This window comes from Oryctolagus cuniculus, chromosome 6 (assembly GCF_964237555.1).
Source record: "Oryctolagus cuniculus chromosome 6, mOryCun1.1, whole genome shotgun sequence".
Classification (NCBI taxonomy): domain Eukaryota; kingdom Metazoa; phylum Chordata; class Mammalia; order Lagomorpha; family Leporidae; genus Oryctolagus; species Oryctolagus cuniculus.
The window spans coordinates 49,222,553-49,243,779 of NC_091437.1; the positions used below are offsets into that span (position 1 = coordinate 49,222,553).

Here is a 21,227-nt window from a genome sequence, read left to right on the forward strand (position 1 = left end):
GAAAGATCTTCCTTCTGTTGGTTCACCCCCCAAATGGCCGCCACAGCTAGCATGCTGCGCCGATCCGAAGCCAGGAGCCAGGTGCTTCCTCCTGGTCTCCCATGGGGTGCAGGGCCCAACCACTTGGGCCATCCTCCACTGCCCTCCAGGGCCACAGCAGAGAGCTGGACTGGAAGAGGAGCAACCAGGACAAAACCTGGTGCCCCAACCGGGACTAGAACCCTGGGTGCCGGTGCCACAGGCGAAGGACTAGCCAAGTGAGCTGCAGCGCTGGCCAAGAATTAGTCATTCTACTATCTCTGTGGAACACCTGTTCTAGGATCCACAACAGATATCAAAATATACAAATGCTCAAGGTCTAAATACAAAATGCCATATGGTATATTATGCATACGCCATACACACATTCTCTCATACACTTTAAATCATCTATAGATTACTCATAACACATAATACAACTTAAAATACTAAGTAAATAGTGCACTACTGTACTGTTTAGGTAACAATAATAACAATGTTTATATGTTCAGTTACAGAAGCAATTTATTCTTAAGTATTTTTTATCTGAAGTTGGTTAAATCCACATATACAGAATCCATGGCTAGAGCCGTCTGACTGCACTATAAAAGCTATACCAGCCAAAAAAGTATGCTATTGGTAAAGGGATAGAAACAAAGATCAATGAAACAAAATAGAGACTGAGACCATATATATTTTTTGAGTATACATATCTAATTACAGTTGATGTCAAGAGTCAACGGCAATTCAACTGAGAAAGGAGGGTTCTTTAAAAATAATGGACCTGGGGTTGGCATTGTGGCATAGTAGATAAAGCCACCACCTGTGACACTGGCATTCCTATATGGGTGCCAGTTTGCATCCCAGCTGCTCCACTTCCAATTGAGCTACCTGCTATATTTAGGCCTGGTAAAAGCAACTGAAGATGGTTCAAGAGCTGGGTTCCTTGCCAAAACGTTGAAGACCCAGAAGGGGGCTCAAGGCTCCTCACTTCAACCTGGCCCAGCTCTGGCTGATTCAGCCATCTTGGGAGTGAACCAGCAGATGAAAGATCTTTCCTCTCTGTCTCTTCCTCTCTATATAACTCTCACTTTCAAATAAATAAATACATTTTTTGAGAAATGCACCTTGGACATTTGGGTATTTATAGAAGTAGTATAAAAGTATCTCCACATTGTTTCTACTGCAGCTGTACTAATTTATATTCCCACCAACTATATATAAGGGCTTCTTTTTCTCCACATCCTTACCAAGATTTGTTACTTTCTGTCTTTTTGATAATGGTCATTCTAAGAGGTGAGGTGATAGCTCACTGTGGTTTTGCAATTACTTGATGGCTATTGATACTGATCATATTTTCATGTATTTATTGGCCATTTATATGTGTTGAGAAACATGAATTAAGTCCTTTTTCTATTTCTTAACTGGTTTAGTTGTACTTTTGTTGTTGAGTTAAAAATATCAAAAAGGGGGCTGGAGTTGTAGTGTAGCAGGTAAAGCCACTGCTTGTGATGCCAGCATCCCATATCCCATATGGCACGGGTTCATATCCTGGCTGCACCAGTTCCAACACAGCTCCTGATAATGTGCCTAGGAAAGCAGCATAAGATGGCTTGGGTTCCTGCATTCATGTGATTGATCTGGACGAAGCTCCTGGCTTTGGCCTGGCCCAGCTCTGATATAGCCATTTGTGGAGTGAATTAGCAAGATTCTCTCTCTCTCTCTCTCTCTCTCTCTCCCTCTCTCCCTCTCCCTCTCCCTCTCCCTCTTCCTCTCCCTCTCTCTCTGGTGTGTGTGTGAGTGTGCGTGCATCTCCTTCTCTGTCTGTAACTCTGCACTTCCAATAAATAAATCAATCTTTAAAACAAAAGTACAAAACTGTAGAACTTACACAAAATTAACTTCATATAGAGTAAACTGAAAAAACGTAAAACAACAAAACTCTTAAAAGAAAACACACAAAATGATCTTGGTGTGCTTCAGTTAAGTAAAGACTTCTTGTATACATTTCAATTCACATATCCAGCAAAGGACTTGATATCCAGAACATATAAATAACTCCTGTAAATCAAGATAGGAAAACAAATAACCCCATCAAAATATGGGAAACAGCTACTTTAACAAAGAATACAAAGAAATACTACTTATCAGTGAGAGAAACGACCAATTTATATGAACAATTTACTTCATAGGCATAGACCAAGTGAAGGAAGCCAGTCTCAAAGGTTACATGTGAAATAAGTTCATTGGTAGATATATTTTTTAAAGATTTGTTTATTTGAGAGAGAGAAGGAGAGGCAAAGAGAGGTCTTCCATCTGCTGGTTCACTCCCCAGTTAGTGCAGATCCAAAGCCAGGTGCCCAGAGCTGCTTCTGGGTTTTCCTCGCAGGTGCAGGGGCCCAAAGACTTGGGCCATCTTCTACTGCTTGCCCAGGCCATAGCAGAGAGTTGGATCAGAAGTGGAGCAGCCAGGACTAGAACTGGTGCCCATATGGGATGCTAGTACTGCAGGCATCGGTTTTACCCGCTATGCTACAGCGCCAGCTCCGGTAGATATTTTAAAGAACAAAACAATCTAGATGGACAGCAGATCACAGGTTGCAAGAGCTAAGGTGGGAGGATGCTTTCAGGGTCAATACTCCAGCATTTTGGAGTGTTGGGATGACTGAATCTTGAATGTGTTGGTTGCCACCTAAACTTATGCATGTGTTAAAACTTAAAAATGTTTAACAAAAACTAATCTTACTTTATGTAGATGTTTAAATGCTCATACAGTAAGACATTCCTTTTACTTGCTTAAAATAATTTTTTTAAAAACTCTCAAGAATGCTTCCTATGCTATTTCCTCTAGCTTATTTGCAGCTCCAAAATTAGACATCATGACAATCATATTTTTGACTACTTTGTAATACCCTGAATACCAAAGCACTAGATGTAGACACAGGAGAGGGAAAACTGCCACTCACCAAGAAGCACTGACAAAAGACTAATGAACCAACACTTTGCGACCCAATGTTTTAGCAAGAAGTGCCATTACATACAGAGTATTTTAAATAAAACAGTGCGTAGAGATGAGTCTTGGGGAAAAAAAAGAATAAGAGACAAATTCCTTTTACTTTTGAGTACTATTAATGAATCTAATTAGTAAGCCTCAATGGTTCTGGGAAGCTTTGGGGATTTTTGCATTCATTTTAAAAATGAAATGAACATTCTGGCAGCTCCTGAAACAGAATTGTAAGATAAGAAATGTAACAAAAAAAGCAGTCACCTTGAATCAGAACTGAAGAGCTGACTGGGTGTGCTGCTGAGACTATAAAAGAGTTTGTCTTTTCTCTGCAAGATCACCTCTCATTTCAAACTACCAGCTTCACAAAAAATGCAAGGTTTAGGGAGAAAAAACAACTGTCAGCTGGAGTGGGAACTAGTGGAGGATAGGACTCTGGAGGATTGCAAGAAAAATCAAATAACTGAAGGTACTAAGTAAAATCAGGATCAGCAATGTGGTGATTAAGTTGGATATTAATTAATCAACAGAAATAAAATGAAGAGACCTCCCAAGCAGAAAGCCGGTGGTGGAGGCTTCCATTCACAGTGAATCCTGTAAGGGGATTTCACAGTCCACATTTCTCCAGGGCATCTCTCCAGAGTATGCTAAGGCAGGTGCCAACTTGCTTAGCAAATCATCAAGGTCACTTCTGTCCTCTGCCAGAGGCCCTGGGCCATGTCAGGATCACTAAGAAGTGCTTTCTTTCAACTGAGAGATGGTTCCTACTCTTTGCCCCAACTGCTACTATCATCTCCAACAAATATTGCTTGCTTTCAGCTTTCATCAGTCTATGGCATGGTCGGGGCCGGCAGCTTCCAGCTCAGTGACACAACACAAAACATTGAGCTGACTCTAGTGTGTACACAATGAGCAGGTGTAAGGGGAGGGTGTCCTAGGCTTGGGAATCCTCCTTGTGTCTCCAAGTTATGTGAAGTTGCAAGAAAGTGGAATCTTCAAATAAGACAAGCAGCAAAGGTCATCACACAACTAACCTGGCATCACTGGGACACTTCATAGTTCATTTGGAAGCTGCTGGAATTGAGTCACAATGTGATTGCAGGAAGCCTTGACCAAAGCCCTTGCCTCACCATGTCTCACAGTTTGTTACGGCCTATCTGAAATGTTAGGTGGGAAAATTAATAGTCAGATGATGGTAAAGTGTGAACCACGGCACCAATAGTACAAACAGAATGTACATTGATTTTCTCCCAGGTAATTCTGTCAAAATAAAAATCTTGTACAATTAGAAACATACAGATATATATATATATATATATATACAGAGACTATTTAAAAGGGGAAATATATATACTATTACATTTCATTTCTATTTAAAGAAATTGCTAATTATGCATATAACTATTAAATTTATTGAAAAATAAATGTCTACATATAAAAATAATGTCAATTACAAAAACATTTGGATTTGTCTGAAATTTTTATTTTTCAAATTTCTTTACAGACACATTTTTAACTCACGATTGCATTATACAGTTGTATCCAAACTCTTTGAAGATATACATATAACAAAAAACAAATAAATCAACATCAGGGATACTGAATCTTTTTTCCTTGACACTGAATTATAAGCCTTAAGTAATCTATGACCCTCAGAAACTTCTGATAGACAATAAATCAAAAACACCATCCATTTCCTCCAGGAAGAAAAGTCCTGAAGTAAGGCTGGCTGACATGACTCACATGGTCTTGAGTCAGAACGTTTGTTGTAAACTCAAATGCCTACAGGCTGGATAAGAAACCTAAATAACCACAGTGAGTTGGGTGGATGCTGTGCTGACACAAGATCACAAGGCCCTAGGCCCGACAGAGCCATAGGCTTTTTTGCCTTTCTAAATGCCACAGCTTATTGAGATATATTTGCTAGAGCCAGAAGAAGTTCTTCAAAAACTAAGTAAAAATTGTCTAATGGCTTTTGCCTTTTGTAGTGTAGGTCAAATATAATTAGGTCTTTGAATTTAAAAGAACACTATTTATCACAGTATTTCAATTCTTCAAAAAAATAAACATATACATATATGTGTGCATGTATGTCTATCAATGTATATATGATAATTTATGGAATCTAAATATCACTATTAGAGGCTGGATTTTCTCAAATTCATTGATTGATGTCCTAACCCCTAATACCTCAGAATATTATTATTGTTGATAGAGCATCTGTAGTGGGGCAATTAAGCTAAAATGTGATCATTTGACTGCTGTCCTTACAAGAAGAGGAGACTGGACATAGACACATACAAAAGGAAAGCACACGAAGACACAGAGAAGGGGATCAGCTGCAAGCCAAGCAGAGAAGAGTCAGAAATAAGAAATCTGCCCTCATCTGGATCTTAGACCTATAGCCCCCCAAAACTGTGAGAAAACACATTTATGTTGTTAACCTACCCAGTCGACAGTACTTTGCTATGGCACAATGCAACACATTTCAGTAGTTTTGGTATATACTGAGCATATCAGTCATCTCTGACATAAAAAGGATGGGTGTGGATTTATGTATGATGGAAGTCTTCCCATCATGCAATTCCTTTACGAGCTCCAATGCCAGGTACCTTAGAAGAGGTTCTAATTCAGAAGATTATCTACTTCTTAACAGCCTGGGAGAATTCAATTTTGCTGCATGTCCGTGGTCTATATCACAGACCATAGCTTACTTCCCACCGCAAAGGTTAGAGGAACAAAGTAAACAGTGTAAGCAAGTGGGCTCTTACAATTAGGTTGCAACTTGGGTTTGTTTGTTTGAACAAGTTCCTACTATACAGCTGCTCAGTCTGGACATTTTTTCTCTTTTATTCATTCTTATTCTTATGTTTTATTTGTTACTTAAAAAGAAAAAAAAAGGAACTGAACAAGTATCATAACTATAAATAAAATGTCCTATTCCATGAAGGCTGTCAGGGTATAACCAGGTAAGAAATTAATTTCAGATTATCTTAAAATCTACTCATTTTTAACTGTCTCTCTCTTATGCTAACCATTAATTTTCTGAGCCTCTTTCAAGCATTCGGGTTACTAAATATTGGGGAGAATTTCATAAAATTCCAGATGATAAGCTTTTATTATCCCAATAAAAACACTTATATCAGCCTTTAACATTGTATGTGTGCTGAAATCATAATTTAGAATAATAAAATGCCAATAACATTTCTTCAAGCTTAAATATGAGCCTATTGTAAAAGGTTTGGTTTCCATTGAATAAAAACAGGGGGTTATCAGAGAAGTCCGTGTATTATTTTTATCCACCTCCCAGTATCTCTATTTTCAAAATCCTTGTTGAAGGACTTTTCTTCTCAGAATCCTAGAGCTTTAAGAAGCCTTCAAGCACATTTTCTCACTGCAAGGAAATGTTCACTCTGACCTTGGAAAAACTTTGGCAGCAAGTCTTAGAGCCAAATAAAATAATGAAAACGAAAATTGGTCTTTGACATTACTTATGTAATTTTCTTCAAGTTTTGCTACTCAGAGCTTTCACACACATTTCTCCATATGCAGAATCCCATTCTCAATTTGGGTCATTTCTCCAGCTGAGGTTATTCCAGGAAACTGCTCTATGCTTACAACTCAATAGGGCTAAAGTCTTTGAGGACAGAGACCTCCCAGTAACAGTGCGACCAAGAGCAAGTAATTTAGCCTCTCAAATAGTTTTTTCATCTATAAAATTGAACCTGACTCGGTGGCCTACTGTCAGAGATAAGGAGATCATCCATATAAGTCACTTAGCAAAAGGACCTGTCACATGAAATCTACTCTATAAATATTTGTTATCAAGGAAGCCAGGCTCCAGCTCTGAGTAAGATGCAATAAGCATACTCTACTCTGCTTATCCCACCAAATAAAGCTACAGAATCTGGAAAGAATGCCTGGAATAGTTTGAGAACTATAATAATAAATAGTAACAGGCAGGCTGGGGAAGAACAAGGTTGGAAATAGCACAGCCACAGCCATGATTTGATAGTTTCCCCCTTTTATATCCTCTGGTCTGTGCTCAATGTACCAGGAGTGGGCATCAGGGCTTGGAGGGGGAGGCAGAGAGAGGAAGAGAGGGAGAGAGGGAGATGGAAGACAAGGAGAGAGACTGATTGAAGGGTTAATTGATTCAGGTAACATCCTCTAACTGTACATTAACCAATGGAAAAAAAAAAACTCGAAACACACAGTAAATTCTGGGAACTCATCCTCCTGGTTTCTGATGTGGCATCAATTGACAAAATACATAGAAAAATAAGGTAAGTATAAGATAAGTAGATACTTGACATTCTCACGAGTCCCAGAGAAAAAGAAACTATGAAGGAAGCTCAGGAGACACAGGAACTTGTGGAAGCAGCATGAGAAAGATTTTTGTGAACTCTTGGGCTCACTTCGCGCTGTTCATATATGCATTTGTTACTACTCATTACTACAAGGATCATAAGATTTTGACATATTGATACTCAGGCCCCAGACAGGCAACTGAGTAATGTGTGAGCAGGATTAATACGAATGACACAGCAATAATTTTGAAAGTAGAAGTTTGGTAATCTTGGTTGAACCAAAATGAGACATATTCCCAGGTAAAACAAATATATCACATTTTGGGGTAAATCAAGTCTCAGACACATATGATAATATCTCAAATATTTAATACTCAATTGAAATTTATTTTTCATAAAAAAGAACTAGAGGTCGGCGCTGCGGCTCACTAGGCTAATCCTCCACCTTGCGGCTCCGGCACACCGGGTTCTAGTCCCGGTCGGGGTGCCAGATTCTGTCCTGGTTGCCCCTCTTCCAGGCCAGCTCTCTGCTGTGGCCAGGGAGTGCAGTGGAGGATGGCCCAAGTGCTTGGGCCCTGCACCCCATGGGAGACCAGGAGAAGTACGTGGCTCCTGCCATCGGATCAGCGCGGTGCGCCGGCCACAGCGCGCCAGCCGTGGCGGCCATTGGAGGGTGAACCAGCGGCAAAGGAAGACCTTTCTCTCTGTCTCTCTCTCTCTCACTGTCCACTCTGCCTGTCAAAATAAATAAATAAATAAAAGAACTAGAAAAATCTCAGCTCAAAAGGAAAAAGACAATCCACAGACATGGATGATAATATGCCATATATGTTATAATTACATGATAAATATCATAAGATGGTTATTACAGAAATTCTACAATAAGGAATTATGAATAATTCTGTAATAAATTTATAATATGTAATATCTGAGCACAAAATTAAACATAAACTTAAGAAATAATAATGAAAATATATAAAAATCTCACTAGATTACCCAGTATCAGACTGGAGGTAACTGTAGAAAAATGAGTATATATATTTTTTTTGACAGACAGAGTGGACAATGAGAGAGAGAGAGAGAGACAGACAGAGAGAAAGGTCTTCCTTTGCCGTTGGTTCACCCTCCAATGGCCACCAGGGCCGGCGCGCTGCGGCTGGCGCACCGCACTGATCCGATGGCAGGAGCCAGGTACTTATCCTGGTCTCCCATGGGGTGCAGGGCCCAAGCACTTGGGCCATCCTCCACTGCACTCCCTGGCCACAGCAGAGAGCTGGCCTGGAAGAGGGGCAACCGGGACAGAATCTGGCACCCCGACCGGGACTAGAACCCAGTGTGCCGGCGCCGCAAGGTGGAGGATTAGCCTAGTGAGCTGCAGCGCCGGCTCGAAAAATGAGTATATTTAAAGATTGAGCAATAGAAATTATTCAAAAGTATTCAATTATTCTCTTGGCACCAAATACAAATTTAAAAAGTCCAGGACCTTTTGAATATAAAATTTATGCTATGGAAGTTACAGACTAACTGGGAATAGAATGTAGTACCACAAACAACATTAAAAATAATTTTCTCCAGTGAAGAAGATATGAATCTATAGATCCAAAGACGCATGGACAATTCAAAACATTGCTCAATCCACAAAAACGCATTGCCATAGCCACCACCAACTTCATATAATCAAAGATAAAAAAAGAATTCTTGAAGAGGAAAAGACACGTTATACATGGGAGCAGTAATTGGACCCACAGAAGATTTCTCATCAATGGCTGTAGAGGCTCAGAGGAAGTGGTGCAGCATTTTGAAGCACTGAAAGAAAATATAAATCCAGGATCCTATGTCGAGATAAAAACTCCTACAAATAAAGATGAAATAAGGAAATCTATGTGAGGGAAATTAGGAAATTTTTTCCAATGAAACTGCTATAAAGCAACATTAAATGATAGTCTTGAAATATAAATGAAATTGTACTGGAAAAAAACTGTGGGAGGGGGGCCAGCTCTGTGGTGTAGCAGGTAAAGCCACTGCCTGCAGTGCCGGCATCCCATATGAGTGCCAGTTCGAGACCTGGCTGCTCCGATTCGGATTCAGCTCTCTGCTATGGCCTGGGAAGGCAACAGAAGATGGCCCAAGTGCTTGGGCCCCAACACCCACATGAGAGACCTGGAAGAAGCTCCTGGTTCCTGGCTTCGAATCTGCTCAACTCTGGCCATTGTGGCCATTTGGGGAGTGAACCAGCGGATGGAAGCTCTCTCTCTCTCTCTCTCTCGCTAGCTCTCTGCCTCTTGTCTCTCTTTGTGTAACTGTGACTTTCAAGTAAAATAAATAAATCTTAAAAAAAAAAAAACAAACTGTGGGGCATCAGGAATGAAAGAAAAGAATTTAAGTGGTAAATATTTGGGAGAATATATATTATTATTCTCTTCTTTCAATCTGTACAGTATATTTGATGGTTAAAACATAAATTGAAAAACTGCTGATATGTCATTCTATTCTTTATAATAATCATAAGTAGAAAAAGTATATCCATTCAAAAATATGCATATGATGCTGTTAAGAGCTTCATTATAATTGTCCAAACTTGGAAGTAACAATGATATTTTTAAAGTAGATTGAAGGATAAACTGTGGTATATCTAGACAATGGAATATTTAGCAGTAAAAATCAATAAAGTAGACATGAAGAAAACTTAAAAGCATATTACCAAGTCAAGGAAGTCAATATGAAAAGCATACATATTTTATGATCCCAATTTTTTAGTATTCTAGGAAACATATATCTATGAAGACAATAAAAAATATCAGTGGTTACCAAGGGTTCAAAGAGAGAGAAGTAGGAGCACAGAGGATATTTAGGGTAATGAAACTATTCTGCATGATATTAATGTACATTGCAGATACAGTCACTGTTCAAACCTATAGAATGTACAGCACCTAGCATGAATTCTAATATAAACTACAGATTTGGGGAGAAAATACATCAAGAGAGGTTCATGATTAGATGTTAACACACATCCACTGTAATTACTAAAATAAAATAATATTAACTATACCAAACCTGAGGAAGGATGAAGAGCAATGGGAACTCTCACACATTGCTGGTGTGAATCTAAGAGGCTTTGGTTTATTTGGAATATGACTTGGAAGTTTCTTATAAAGTTAAAATACTCTTATCACAAGATCTAGTAATCTCAGTCTTTGTTATCTGTCATCGACAAAATTTGTGTACACTCAAAATTCTGTATAAAATGTTAATAGCTACTCTTCCATACTTAATTAAAAATGGAATAACCTTCCTATTTTGAAGTAAGTAATAGGATAACAGGGCTGGTATTGTGGCACAACGTGCTCATCTACTGCCTGTCATGATAGCATCCCATATGGGTGCCGGTTTGAGTCCCAGGTGCTCCCTTTCAATCCAGCTCCCCAATAATGTGCCTGGAAAGGCAGCAGAACATGGCCCAAGTACTTAGGCCCCTACTATGCACATGGGAGACCCAGATGAAGCTCCTGCTTCCTGGCTTCAGTCTGGCCCAGACCTGGCCATTGTAGCCGACTGAACCAGTGAGTGGAAGATCTCTGTCTTCCCCTATCTCTGTAACTTTCCTTTTCAAATAAAACAAATATTTTTAAATTAAAAGTATAAATAAATTGCTATATACCTCTAGAATGGAATAGTTTTCAACAATTGCCGGAGACCAGCTCCAGCCAGTCCAGGGGCCCCAAGGTGTGAGAGGTGTCAGCGCTCGAAGAAATGAGACACTCACAGCAAGGCTGATGGCATGGCTCTGGCCTTCAAGCACTAGACTTTAATTTTATATCATAAGCCACATAATGATTCTTTCTTCTTACAATGAAAAGCCTGTTGTCCATTTTTTCTAATTACAATTTCTTTGATTTTCAAGGGCATATTCAGAGCATGGGTAACAATCACAGACAGGTGCTAGAGATAACAGGCTGCCCACACAAGACAAGGCCTCGAGTGCTGCTGAACTATGCAGAAATTGGCTACATACACTAGAATAGTACCTTCCTAACCTAGTCTAACTAGAAGCCCCAAGTTCAAAGCAGACCCTTTTTAAAATGTATCCCCTCTTTGCAGTTCTCTCTGTAATTCTTTAATTTCTTTATTGCACTTATTTAAAGGTTCACTTAGATCTATTCTACAGTTTTGACATCCTAACCATTGTAGTATTTGTAGCATATAGTGAATTAAAGCTTTAATAAAATTTATCTTTATTCTAGTGGGAAGTTTATACCAGAGAGCCTGTTGCCTTTTAATTCTTTTCCACAAACAACTCAATCTTGCATAAAGCATTAACCCTTTCTCCTACACTAACATTCTGCTTGATTAAAATTCTACAAAGCAATGGACATTTTGGAGATTATGAGACTAAGTGCTCTTCCCTAAAATTAGGAATACAGCAATCATTAGCAGGACCACCAGGAAGCTCCGGCTTGCTCATGCAGAGTGTAGTTCCCATCAAACCTAAAACCACCAAGAGGACCGCAGCTGTCCTTCTCACGCCTTGCTGAGACAGACTTTCTGCTGTGACCTTGTCAGCCAGCCGAAGCTGCCTTGGCCTCGTCAAACAATAAAAGGGAACTGTTGATACTCTCAGAGAAACACGGATGACAAAGACATTTGACAGCAGTAAAATAAATTTGTCTCACAACATTGCATACTATATAATTCCATTTATATTATATCTTTGAAAACACAAAATTAAAATGATTCACCACAGATCAATGATTTCCACGATATAGTGATGGAGTTGTAGACATAAAGGCATAATATAGAGGACATTTTTCAGAGTACCAAGACTCTTCTGTACCTTGGTGGTGGCAGCATTATTTCTACACATGTGCTAAAATGTGTAGAACATCAAAATATAATTTTACTCTAGTAATTCATAAAATAATCTATAAAATGATGAAACAATTACTTGGTTGCTATTATTATTATTTGGCAAATTTTAAGTGTGCTCAGAAAATGACATAATATCTAGCCTTATGTATGCAATATAGTATATATTTACTAAAAAGAAGAAATTATTTGTAATTATAATTATCTAATAAGTCACTTTCAAAAAATGCTGATAGATGATTTCTAACTTAATCTAAACCATTTAATAAATTGTTTTTTCACGTTATTATTATTACACAAAACATGGCTTAAAACAACACTTTATTTGCATTAATTTGTTAGCTTCATGACTTTTCTGTTGACTTTGCCTGGGCTCATATATGAGATTAGAAAATGGCGAGATGGCTTGGTTGGTAGACTCAAGATAGTGTCAATACCTTCTCTAGAACTCACTGATGACAGGGGCAACACAATCTCCTCTACATGCTTCTCAATCTAATCTCCTAGACAAACTTAGCATATGTGATTTTAGAGCAACACTCTGTGAGGCTGAATGCGAATGCTACAAGTCATGTTGCTGGAACTTGCACAATGCCGCTTTGCCACATTCATAGTGAAGGCCAATCGCAAGACCAGGTTGAATTTAAAAGGTGCAGGATCAGACACCACCTCTTTATTACAAAAGCCACAAAATATTTGGGCTGCTTTCTTTCTACCACACTATTTCTTTCTTATATGAAGAGAAGCTAGTGACTGAACTGCCTGAGGGTACATTCCATGTAACATGCAAAGATGAACATTTCGGATTTATTCCCAGCCCAGTATCCTGTTATTCTGGTTAATAGCTCTGTATTCAAGATACCACCTACAAGTATAGTCTTCTCTGTGTGAAAAGCCATTTTCTCCCTGATAAGAATGGATTGAATATAGCAGTTGTTCATCTCAGATCTCTGCCCAGCACCCAGTTCCTTTCAAGGCAGATTTGATGAACTGGTAATATCCACAGTTTGTTTTTCTCAGAAGAAAATGAAAACCACGCTAATATAATAATGATAATCATTAAATTCACTGTGCTTGGTTGGAAACCGGAAATAGGATTACTTGCTTTTATTTGTCAGCTAAAACAGAATTCTTGTGATTAAAAAGTTGGAGAATTATTTGTACTTTGCAAAAGGTGTTAAGCAGTTTTCCCAAAGGAAGCAATTTCTAGGTTTCCAGTTTTAGTATTGCTTCATTTTTTTGCAAATATGTTTTCAATCCTCTCTTATACATCTATTGCCTTGACTTTATTGTAATTATTTTATTTTCATTTTTGTGGGCTACTTATTCAACATATGGAAGACTCATGAATATATATTAGCTGAATTTTAAAAGCTTTATGGAAAGTGGAATTAAAAGTTCATTTTTATGTAAAGAGTTTTTGAAATCCATAGCTAGTTTTTTTATAAATTTTCCATAAAGTTTCCAAAGAATTCTCATATATATCAATGCTGCAGTTTCATTGATATGTAAAGCAATGTAAATTAAGAGATTTCTATATTTTTATCACCAAATATGCTTCCTGAGTAACACACAGGTTTATTTTAGTGTCCCGTTTCTTTTCCAACATAGCAACAGCTTTCAACAGACTGTCCAATTGTGTTAAGAATCTCAGAAATAACAAACATCTGATAGGAATATGAAATGATCTTTTTCATATATACTCTGCACCTAACATTACGTCTCTTCCTTTCTCATTTTTACATTAAAAGTGATCTGATTAGTGCCATGCTTATATGTTGCTGTTACATACAACAACTACTTTATAATGGACAAGGATGAAATGGTGAAAAGTAGAAACTTGAAGTCAAATTATTCACTACAATATTTAATATTTATAGTGGCTAGATAAAGCAATTTGAAGTAGTATTTCAAATGAAAATTATTTGAATACCAACATATTTTTTATTAAGAGACCTGTGAAAACATATTTTTCTCTTTAAATTGCAGGCTTGAATAACTGTTAAGAAGGAGATGGATTATGGCCTTTCTAACCCTTTCTCTTTAATCTGTTTTCTGCATTGATATTACAGCTCTACCACTGGTTTGATAACCTAGTTCTGGAGTGCATAAAATATGCCTTTCCAATTAATTAGGCCCCTGTTTCAGTCATCTACCTGATCCACAAAAATAAAACAAAGCCTCAGGATTGTATGTTTTAGGGCTGCAAAGGAATGATAAATTCCAGAAATAAATTCATCAGGATATAAGTAAAAGAAGGAATCATTGGTAGAAGGCCTATAAAGGGCCTTGCAGTTTCTGATACAGGGTAATTTCATATAAAAATAACCTCCAAATTATCTGTAAAAAGCAGTCTCCATAAAGTGAGGAATCTCATTAATTTATCTGGCAAACATACCATCTCTCTCTCTCTCTCTCTTTTTTTTTTTTTTTTTTTTTTTTTTGACAGGCAGAGTTAGAAAGTGAGAGAGAGAAACAAGAGAAAGGTCTTCCTTCCATTGGTTCACCCCCCAGATGGCTACTATGGCCTGCGCACTATGCTGCCGATCTGAAGCCAGGAGCCAGGTGCTTCCTCCTGGTCTCCCATAGGGTGCAGGGCCCGATCACTTGGGCCATCCTCCACTGCACTCCTGGGCCACAGCAGAGAACTGGACTGGAAGAGGAGCAACCGGGACAAAATCCAGCGCCCAGACTGGGAATAGAACCTGGGGTGCCAGTGCCGCAGGTGGAGGATTAGCCTAGTGAGCCGTGGCGCCAGCCAAACTATACCATCTTAAGAATAATAAAATAGCACCAACTACTTAGCTTGAACCATATTTCTTATTATACCCCATCATTTGTTTATTCACAGATTGATTTGAGGGGAGTTTTAGCTAGTAAATGTTCTACTTCTCAAAAACACATGTAGAATATCTCCCATTTTATCAGCAGTTTAGTTTAGCATGATTCTTTTTAAAGACCCCTATCAGAATCAGGCATTATATCCCAGAGGCAGTTTGATCAGCAGCAAGTACAGTAAAATCATCTTCTCCCTTGATTTGTTTATTCATTCTAAGTCCTTATTATGAGCCTTTAGAGTTATTTTACATTATCGATATTTACTGATCTTGTCATTATCTAAAAGCTTGAGCTTTGTTACTGTGAGTATGTCAAGCCAAATTTCATCCACCCAATATTTTATGTGTGCTTTTGTTTAATATGTACTTGTGTGTAAATGTTGGTAGGGGAGAAAAATGTTCAATATTTTTCTTCAAGACATTTGGAGTCTTTTGAATGCTGATATTGTCAACTATAGTATTAAGCATGCCTTGTGACTCTGTGTGATAAATAAAATATTCACTTTTCTCTTTCCAGAATTAGGAATACATTTGCAAGTTACAAGCTTGAATAAAGGAAAAAATAGATTTACAAAAATACCCTATTACATTCCTAGTTGCTATTAATACTCAATGAAACTTGATCCATAGAAAATGTAAAAACTTGCAAATTTGACAGTGTTGACTTTTGCAAGTCTACTTTTAGAGGAAAGTCAAACACAAGACAAAAAGTGAATGTGGTATGAATAACAAAATATACAAATGTATAGCTCACAAAGCACAGCTTTTCAGAATACTCTTCTATGTTTTAAATTATTCCATTACTATTTCTCTATTATGCCTAATTTTCAATTCAATTTGAAATGATGCTCAGAATGCCAAATCTAAGATTATAGAATGTCCTAGTTTAAAATATTAACTGAATTAATTAAATTTAACCATAGCACTTTCAAAATAAGGAAAGCAGATGTAGATATTTTTCTTCTTTAATCTTATCTAGTAAACAAATTAACTCCTTAGTGTTCCACAGTTCCCCTGTATTCATTCAGAGTTCTTTTATCCTCCTCCCCCTCCTCTTTTTATTCTTGATTTTTTCTTCTTTATCTTTTGAAAATCTCTTTATTTTACTTTCATACTTCATAGTGTAGGTATAGAATTCTGGATTAAACAATACTCTGCCTTTCAGACTAAAAGCCTGTTTCACTGTTTTCCATTTGGATATCTTAAATATAAAATTTTTCTCCTTTTCTCTTATTAATTTCAAAATCGAATATATATGTAGATATGTTATACATGCACATTTATCTCGTGTTTTTTTCTTGGGAAGTAATATTGCTACAATAACTGTGGAATTAACAAATGGACAATTTATACATAGTGATTTTCAGAACAAGGATATGTTATCACAAATTCTTTATAGACTACATATTAATTCAATGCTTATCATGGGTAATATATTCTAGAAATCAAAGAATTTCCACTCATTAATGCAACTATAATTTCAAATACAGAATAAGTTCTAAATAAATATTGTTAAAAATCACAATTATTTTACAATTAAATGATTTTCATTTTCATTTGAATCAAATAACTTCTATTCACTTTTCTGAGTTATATCCAAGTGCTATTCTATCTGTTATAGGATCTAATATAGAGAAGCTGATCTTACATATGAAAAAAACCAGTCTAAATGTAATCTAAATGTAAAAGTTAAGCTGATAAATCCACACATTAAAACTTATAATTTGGGGCCACAGGGATATGAGCCATCTTTTAACAAAAATGATGTCAATATTTAGCATTCAAAATACAGAAATCCAAGTAAAATATAGGAATACAAGTATGATCTTACTGGCCAAATATGTAAGAAGCAAAAACATATTCAATTTATAGACTTTTTTCAATTAAGTATCTCCTAAGTATCAATCACCACAGGTGCATTTCAACATCAATTAAAGGAAGCTATTTGATGTAGAAAAAAGTGTTCTAATTTATGATAAGGAATGGATATGGTTTGCCACCCAAAGGTTCATGCATTGGAAGTTTTGTTTCCTATGTGTCATTATTAAGATAGCTGAACCTTACAAGGTGAGACCTGGCAGGTAAATAGGTCATGGGGTTTCCACCTTCATAAATGGATTAACTCTCATCTTGGAGACTGGGTTGATAATCTCAGGCGTGAGTTAGAACTGTTATAAAATGAAGCCACCCCATGTGTTCGGTCTATTCTGCACAGGGTTGGTTCTCTTCCCACTTCTCTGCTATGTAATGATGTAATGAAGGAGGCCCTTGTCTGGATGCCAGCATCACACTTTTTGAACCTTCTACCCACCAGAATCATGAATCAAGTAAACCTCTTTTCTGTAAAAGTTACTTAGCCTCAGCTATTTTGTTGTAAGAATACAAAGTATACCAAGTCAGTTTAACAACAAAAATTTAGGTGTTCATCAAAATTTGTGAATAACTTGGTATGGGAGCAAAAGATGACTATTTTGAGGTCTTTGGTGTCAGATGTCTTATTTGTAAAAAGAGGAAGTTTCACTGATCTCCATCAATACACTGAGAAAGAGTGACAGAACTCATATACCACTGGCAGGAATAGAGTGCTCCGGCTATTCTTCTATGTTCTTGGCAAGACTTTTACTTCTTCCTCTCAGGTAGACTATAACTAATGTTATTGCTTTGTGCTATGTGTTCCCCTAAAACCAGTATGCTGAAGTCCTTATCAACAAAGTGATGGTTTTAGGAGGTAAGTCATTTGGGGGGTGATTGGTTATGATGGATAAAATCTTCTGAATGAGATTAGTGCACTTATAAACAGGCAAAAAAAAAAAAAAAAAAAAAAAAAACCACCCTCAATTCCTTCTACTATGTGAGGTTACAGTGAAATACAGCCATCTATGAGTAGTGAAGTGTGCTATCAGCAGACACTGAATCTTCCAACTACTTAATCTTCAGCTTTCCAAATGCCTTCAGTGGCTGGGAGCCAGGAACTAAATCCAGGTCTCCTGTGTGTTGGGAGAAACTTTTATCAAATGTTATCACTGTTGAGGCTGGCCTTGATCAACTAGCTGAAGCAGTGTTTGTCAAATCACTCTTCTGCAAAATTACCCTTTGTGCTCATTTTTACAAATTAGACTTTTTAAGGACATCATTATGCATAGCACAATGTAGGAAGCAGAGACTTCTTTTCCAATTTATTCAGGATAGAGTATCTACAAAAATTATTTGAGATTCTTCTACACAAGAAATTTATCTATACTATCTAAATATATATTCAATTATTTATTAATATTAGTATGGACTTAAGAACATTAATTTTACAATTTGGGCTGTAAAATAATACTATATTTATTTTGTTGCTCAGCTTTTATTGGCCTTACTTTGAGTTCACCCTGTGTCTCTTGACATAAATGATTGTTTTTATTGCTTCCTTACTTCCCGACACTGCAAAATGTTGCAGATTTATCTTGTAGGTTTCTTACCTCAGCCTTAGAATCAACCATTCTCTAAGGAACCTTGATTACATTTATTGAAAAATGGTATTATAAACCAAGATCTTGGTTCTAAGACTTTCTCTGTTACTAGAATGTCCACACTTCCAGGCCCTCCCAGTCATAAAGGAGATGGCTCCTTTGGGAGGTAATTAGGCTTAGGGGAGTTCACAAGGGTAAGGTCCTTATGATAAAACTAATGTACTCAAAGAAGGGATTAGAGACTAGCTCTCTGAAAAATCAACAAGCAGTCATGTGGACAATTAATAAGACACCAGGTCTTCTGTAAGTCATGAAGAGTGTTCTCTCCAGAACTAAATATGTCAGTACCTTGGTCTTCAACCAATCAGCCTCTAGAACTTTCAGAATGACATGTCTGTTATTTAAGCCATCTGATCTTGGTATGTTGGTATAGCAACCGGACCAGACTAAAGACAGCACTCAATACAAATTTTTGAAGGAAGGAATGGAAGAATGATTTATGAGTTACTTCTTAATTTAAAATGCCATGACTTTACATTAAGTTGTTAGATGATTTTGTTTTCTTTGGACCTCTTTAAACTCTTTTTTCCTAAGAAGTCATGGAAGAAAAAAATGAAGCTACTTTTGAGAATTTTGAGTGTAATATAAACGTTTCCCTAAAGGTTTTTGGAAAGCAATTTGGAAGGATGTCACTTACAGACTGTTGCATGAATACAAATAGTATATAAAATACTTTAGGTATTTGAAGGCATAAATGTGATAGTATAAGAGATCTTGTTTTTCTCATAATTTGCATGTTATCAGGATATGCAGCATTGTTCAAAACATTTTAATTAAAATTACCTTTAAATTATCCCATACTATCCTGGAGGATTAAACATAAGACAATACAAGTGAACTACTTTACCTAAACACAATGTGTAATTAATTATGGGTCTTTCTGAACAGATATTGAGCAGAAATACTGACCCATGAACACAGTAGTTTTATTCTCTGATTTCTAGGAGGCTCTCTAAAGTTAAGGACTTAATAAACATAAAACTGTACCTGTGGCCCATTTTGCTTACATAGTCTGTGTACATTTAGTTTTAAGTCAATCTATAAGAATTTTATTGTTAGCTTATAATATATGATGAATGTTTGAAACAATGACATTACATTGATTAAAGTACTATAGAAGTTACTATCAGTCCCTACATTCACCTTGTTAACAAAGATACTAGCATAAATTTGTTTTAAATTATAGTGCCATATGCAAATATATATTTGTTTTGACCAGCACGAAAGCTCATGAACTTTCCTAAATGTACCAAGAAAACTTTCAGTACCGTGTTTACCAATCTCAGGCTCTAGTGGCATCTTGTAAGATCAATTTTAGGGTCATAATAGCTCCCACAATGAACCCAACCAGAAATTTTAGACTGCATAAGACACTGAAATATTTCTAAGTTTAGGTAATCAGTAGAGTCATAGAACAATCTGGTATCAATTTCAATTTTGGTTAATGAAAAGGCACATTTGGGGGATATTTCATATATCTGTAGACAGTCACTTTTACCAAAGTTTCTCAGAGACCAAATATTTATTTTAAAAAAGTGACAAAAATATTACCCTTCTTATAAGTGGTATAAAGCCATCATTAAAGTTTTTAAATATTGAATATTTTGGTGCCAACTGTGGTATAGCAGGTTAAGCTGCAATCTGTGACACCAGCATCTCCTATTAGAGGACTGGTTAGAGTACTGGCTCCTCTGCTTCCAATTCATTTAATTAAATTCATAATCTTCATAATGATAACTTTATAGTGTATATTCTAAGTGTTATACATAATATAGTAACATCAAATCAATTAATCATTTATCTTTAATTCAAATTTAACTGGATGCCTTGTATTTTTATTTGCCAAAACCTTAAGCCTCATATTATATCCAGCACTTAACATGCCAAGTTATTTTAGTATTGTTTTCTCAGAATGTTTTATTTAAGCTGAGTAGCAAATTAATAATTCAAATATATATAGCAGTGAGGTATTTTAACTACTCAATGCAAATAATCACTTGGAAGCTAAATTATATGCACAAAATTTTCTAATTTGACAGCATGCTGAGCACACTCTAGTTTACCTTTTAAAATGGTTCTCAGTTCATCCTCATAGGACTTTGCTCTATTTTATTTATGTTCACATTAGAAAAAATTCTTCAGAAATCTACTAGAATACCTTCCATATTGCCATATTCCAATAACGTGTCTGTCTACTCATCCAATTATAAGCTCCTTGGGGAAAATGAGTACTTATCTTTCTGTCTCTTAATGTAGCATATACTACTTTCCAGTTAATTAAATTAGTGGGGAAAAAATTCAAGCTACAATGCAACAGAAGCTCAGCATTGATCCTCAGTCATTTCAAAATGATACACAGGAACTATGAATTCTAAGTCAGTTAACAGTCGCATAACTGTTTATTAGGTCAAGGCAGAAAAGAAACCCAATAACAGATGTTGAAGTAAAGCCTTCCCCAATTTATGGAACCTTTTGGAAAATAAATATGTAAGTTTCTTTCTGGGGCATGGAATATAGTTGAAATCATTAAAATAGATGATACTATAATCATAACAATTTCCAGAATAAAACCAAGATGAATTATTGGGTCTGCTATCTTTCTTTTTCACAAATGTAAACCTCAAATATTTTGGTCTCCTATTATTCCAAAGTCATGAATAATGTAAAGTAATGAAAAGGA

At 36.6% G+C, this 21,227-nt stretch overlaps 1 long non-coding RNA gene across 2 annotated transcripts in view; it reads right to left on the reverse strand.

Moving 5' to 3' along the window:
* Window positions 1-20,903, reverse strand: part of LOC103347953 (uncharacterized) — a 159,250-nt gene extending 138,347 nt beyond the window's left edge. For both annotated transcript variants that reach the window (XR_007918526.2, XR_007918527.2), the window contains exon 1: window positions 20,611-20,903. This is a non-coding gene — a long non-coding RNA (uncharacterized lncRNA). The remainder of the gene's footprint in view (window positions 1-20,610) is intronic.
* Window positions 20,904-21,227: the final 324 nt, after the last annotated feature.